We start from the raw sequence: 5642 nt of genomic DNA on the forward strand, positions 1-5642 counted from the left end.
GGCGTGCCTGTGAGGGGTATATTTTGTATCTAGCAAGTGGAGACCTCTCTCTCTCTGCTCTCTGATCATCATGTGAGTCACTTTCCTCTACCACACTTTTCTGTCATGTTCTGCCTCACCTCAAGCCCCGAGGAGTGGAGCCTGCTGTCTATGGACTGAAATCTCTGAAACCATGAGCTCCCAAATAAACTTTTCCTACTCTGAAATTGTTCTTGTCAGGTCTTTTAGTCACAGCAGTGAAAAAACTGACTAAAAAGGAAGAAGGAAAGGTATGGACTGAAGGTTTCCTTCAGAATTAGGGGCAATTGGTAAGTGCTGTTTAGAAGAGTAGTGGGTACCAAAGGTCAATCACAGTAGTTTGTGAAGTATTTCTGAGTCCAAAGGAGTAGTCAATCCTTCAGGAAATGTATCTGAGAAAGTCAGGAGAAAGCTAAGGACAACTGCAGAAAGACAGAGTCAAGGGAGGACTTATTTTGCCAACAAATAATTATTAAATTCTCATTGTACACAAGGGGACAAAGAAGCACATTAGCTGAAACCTTGCCATTGGCAAGATCAACATTTCAAGCTAATAGAGAAATTACAATTATGTTTTTTAAGAAGTAATTTCCACATAAGGTCAAAGACTAGAACATACCAAAATGATATCAGGGGCTGGGGATGGGGATGTAGCTCAGTTGGTAGAGTGCTTGCCTTGCAAGCACAAGGCCCTGGGTTCAATCCCCAGGACCGCCAAAAAAAAAAAAAAAAAAAAATCAGTTGGTGGGTTTTGGAGTTAGAAGCAATCTACTTTTTTACTTTCCAGCAACTTCTATAATGTTGTTAATAATAATAAAAACTGTTATGGAGTGTTTATCAGGTGTTAGGAAATGTGAAAAGTGCTTTACATACTCTCCTCTAATTCTCATATAAATTCTATGAGGTAACCACCAATATTTTCTTTATTTTACAAATAAGAAAGTTGAGACTTAATAGAGTTAGATAATTTGACCAACATCAAAAAACTAGCAAAAGACAGAAACTGGACCCAAATGTGATTCAAATTCATGCTTATAAAAACTATGCCACAAACTATTCAAAATAAGTATTTGTGTTTCAGAAGAGATGTGGTAAGGAGACGTATTTTATTTAAGTTATGGACAAAAGAAAACAGAAACTGTTATATGATTACAGCAAGAGAAAAATTCATTTCCAGATTCTCTTAGCATTTGTCATCTACATCAGAAAGTATAAAGCATGGCTAAATTCTATTTTGAATCAAAGAACCTTAAGAATCTCATGTCATATGTACATCTTGTCTGCCAATCTGATTGATAAAAATTTCTTAAAAACAGATACATCTTCCACACTCTTTGTGGAAACCTAGCTCAGTGGTTTCACAGTCTGAGTAATTAATGCATAAAAGTTCTGGTTTATTGAATTACTGATTGTTATACAAAATACTTTAACAGAGAACAAAACAGAATATAAGTTAACAGGGACTATTTTGAAAAGCACAGTCCCTCTCAAAGACACCATTTTCTACTCCTTGCCTAAATACTCTGGGCCTTTGGTAGTATTTGACACCGTTTTCTAGCACTGATTCACTGGCCCTGGGAGGGAAGTGTGGTTCTCTTCCTTGCATCCTTCAGGGCAATAATAAAGGAGGCTGTCTCCATTACTTTGGGAAAGTAAACAAAGACACTTTGCTTGCAGCTGCTTATTAGACATATTCAATCAACACCAGCAATCAAATACACATCTTTGCTTTGTTGCCGAGGTAGCTAATGGAATGCAGTTGGCTCACTGTTAGCAGCCAAGTGTCATGTGTATATGTAACTGTCGCTGGTAATGGCTTGTTTTCAAAATCACTTCTTTAAGAAGACATTAGAAGCAAGCTACTATAACCTCTCATGCACCAAACTGGACTATTTCTACCTTCATAAATCCCCAAGACAACTTAGTGGCATCTTTAATCTATTAGTAGATTCCCATTTTCATGTATTGTAAAACTTATGATATCTAACGATAGTTTGGGTGATCACAGTGGTATGATACAACAGAAACAGCATTTTAAAGTGAAAGTTCATATGTGCAAGATAAATTTTTCTGGCTGCAGACAATTGAGAGTTTAATTAAAGATTTAATTTCCTTTCCACATACTTAGTTTCACCCACCAAAACTGCCATCTTGAAAGGAGGAGTTGAAGAGTGGTTTTGTGTGCAGTCTATAGAGTCCTATCTGGGGCCAAGTCATAGGTTGATTATTTGTGTGACTTTAGGAAAGTTAACCACCCTCCTCTGCCTAAATTTCCTCAATGCTTAAAAAAAATTATAAATGGAATTTAAAATAATACTAAAATATGCAACTTTAATAAGTAAAAGGGCAAAGTAGGTGAGTTTCCAACTAGAGAATCATCTAACTTTCTATTGAGGCGAGATTCACTTAACACAAAAATAGACTATTTTAATGATTTTAAATTGTACAATTCAGTGATTTAAGCTGAGCACAGTGGTGCACACCTATAATCCCAGCAACTCGGGAGGCTGAGTCAAGAGGATTACAAATATGAAGCCAGTCTGGATTATCGGGGGATTCTCACACAGAAAGATAGGATACCAGGGTTTTCAGCCAGGAAGCAGCATTTATTAGTGCTGGCACTGACCCAGCAGATTCACATCCAAAGGCTGATCCCCTAGTACAGTGGGACTTTTATATCCTCTGTTAGTTTCCCATTTACATGTTAGCCCCTTTGTCTCCCCTAAATGGTAACATATATTCTGATTGGGTATCTATATTATAATAGAATTATACATGCACACATAGGTACTACGTGTGTCACATCACCTTCCCTTTGTTCCAAGAGAGCCTTTACTACAGGACAACTTAGTGAGAGCCTCAGAAACTTAGTGAATCTCTGTCTCAAAATAAAATATGAAAAGGGGTGGGGATGTAGCTCAGTGGTAGAGCACCCATGGGGTCAATCCCCAGTACTACAAAAAAAAAAAAAAAATTCAATGATTTTTACCACATTGACAAAGTGGTACAGGACCACCACTGCCTAATCTCAGCATTTTCATCATGCTGAAAAGAAGTCCCATGTCTGTCAAGCAGTCAAGCGGTCACGCCTCATCCCCATTGCCCTACCCAGCACTGACAATCATTAATCTGCTTTCCATCTCTATGGATTTGCCTGTTCTAGACATTTCACAAAAGTGGAATAATACAAGAGGGAAACAACTAAACTTACTAAATTAGTATTGGCATATATTATATTTAAAGACAAATAACAAAAGAATTATAAGTAATTAGAAAAAGTTGCTTCTGGGGAAAGGGAAAGGAACTTGGAGTAGAGAGAAATAGTATGCAAAAGTGCTTTTCATTATAGGTCCTTCTTTACTGTGCTACAGATGTGCATATTGCTTTGATAATTTTTGCCTCTTAAAAAAGGAATTTTGTATTTTAGAATGAGGATGATATTAGTATTTACTTCATCAGGTTATTTGAAGGTTGATAAAATACTGGTAAAATACTTGGTCCCGTGCCTGACACATAGGAGATATATGACAAATGCTAATTATAATTATTAATGCTAATAATTATCAACCAAGTTATCAGTTTTATGCAGCAATGAAATCAGAGTCATTTGGGGAACAGATATCGGATTACTCTGATTGTTAATGAGTAATGCAGTACTGTGCATTTTATGGACATATCACTAAAATGATATCAGAGTTATTTAAGTATAATAATTCTCAAGTTGCCTTCCATATTTTAAATGAATAGATAAATTTCAGTTGCAAAGAAAATCTTCAAATAAAACTGCAAGCTATAACTGAATTCTGTAACTCAAGTATTATGCTGTCTACCAAACCATTGTTAAATAAAGTGAAGAGAAAGGAAATTTGAGGAGCCAACAAAAAATGGCAGAAGTATGACACTGAGCTCCAACCAAAGGTCATAAGCAATGGTGTGTCTTTTTGACCTTCTTTAGAAGTTAACACCTCAACACACTTGTTTTCTTAATGCATCTTATCAATGCCACCTATTAACTGATAAACATGAAAATGTCAGGTCAGGAGCATCACCCTGACATGAAGCTAAGTTCCAGTACTACAGTCCTATTTATCACAACTGGAATGTGTGCTATAACTTGTAGGAGGACTTAAGACAGAACTAGAATGGACCTGGGAAATAAGTCCCCCAATTTTTAAATCTTTTCCACAACACAATCACCAAGTTACCTTGCTAGAAAGGCAGGCAAGTTACTGAGGAATATGCTGTAGGCAGAAGTAATCTCAGAGAAGACAAAGAAAAGCTTTAAGGATGCTCTGAATGATACTCTGCCCAGAGACATGGAGCTATAGATGTTGCTGAGCAAAAACTCCAAGCCTTCTGTAACCTGAGATACTGCATCAGCCACAACACAGAGCACATCCCAAGTTCAAATGGCAGCTGTACCCCGTACCCTAGTTGGGTGGGCTAAACTCTACAGTTTAGTTTCTCCATCAATTTAGATGAGCCTACTAAGAACCAATGTCATGTATGAACCCAACTACTATGCATAAACTCGTTAAGCTCTAATTAGAAAAAGAATCAATGCCATAGTGTTTCACGAGGATTAATTATAATACTAATCCTTATAAAGCATTTAGCCCTATTCCTATTAGATAGTAAGTGCTCATTAAATATTAGTTTTTATTGTGGTTGACAATAGAAATACCTCTAATCAAAGTCACATACTCATGAAGGAATTCTTTTGACAGGAACTGGCTTCTTCATGTCACAGTTGTAGAAGTTTACTCTGTCAAATAGTAAAATAGTTTCATACAATTGAAACCACTGAGATAAAGATATCAGAAAGTAGCATCATTTATTCCTACTGAGCTCAAGAGAGCCTTCAATATTTCCTCATGAGCTGAAATGTGAATCCTTGCCTCTCTCCTTCCTAGGATTCTCATAGTATCTCTGTAGAAGTCATAGTTCCAGAAAAAGAACAAAGAGAATGATAATCCACTTACCTAGGGAAGGTATCTACCTAGGAAACTAATAAGGTAGCCTGCACAATTTGGAAAATATATAATCATCCCTGGTATGTTTGTTTATAGAAATTGTTTTCATTTAAAATACTGGTTTTAGTTGCTCTACTGAAAAATATTTACTTTTGCCTAATTCTCCAGATCTGTTCTGGGCATGAGTTTACAGTCTTATAAAATCCCAAAGTTGAAAAGGATCTTAGAGAATTTCTACTTCAGTTTCATTATGTTACAGATGAGGAAACTGAGGCATAAAAAGATTAAATGAATCACCCAATATCAGGATTAGAATCTAAGTCTCTAGAATTCCAAAGTTGAATTTTTTCCAGTCAAACAGTTTTTGTTTTTTTAAAGATGAGGGAAATTGAAGCACATGAAGACTGATTTTTTAGCCCAGGTAAAAAAAGACTAACTGCTTTGCTAGTTATTAGCATCCACTGATCCTCCATTAGTGCTCTAACTATAGAATAAAATCCCATTCCTAGATACCAAGAGCAAGCAATTTAATGACAAACTATGCTGAAATGGTTATGGTCACTTTGTTTACTCTCAACCACCATAGGATGCCAGGTAATACCAGCATGCTAATTAATCCTGCCCATCTGGCTAATGCAGTCTTCATAATTT

General features: G+C 36.3%; 1 non-coding gene across 1 annotated transcript; it reads left to right on the top strand.

Moving 5' to 3' along the window:
* Window positions 1-662: 662 nt before the first annotated feature.
* Trnaa-ugc (transfer RNA alanine (anticodon UGC)) lies at window positions 663-735 on the top strand. Its single transcript has one exon. It is a non-coding gene; the product is annotated as a tRNA-Ala (tRNA).
* The last annotated feature ends 4907 nt before the right edge of the window (window positions 736-5642 follow it).

Source organism: Sciurus carolinensis, chromosome 2 (genome assembly GCF_902686445.1).
Source record: "Sciurus carolinensis chromosome 2, mSciCar1.2, whole genome shotgun sequence".
Taxonomy (NCBI): Eukaryota; Metazoa; Chordata; class Mammalia; order Rodentia; family Sciuridae; genus Sciurus; species Sciurus carolinensis.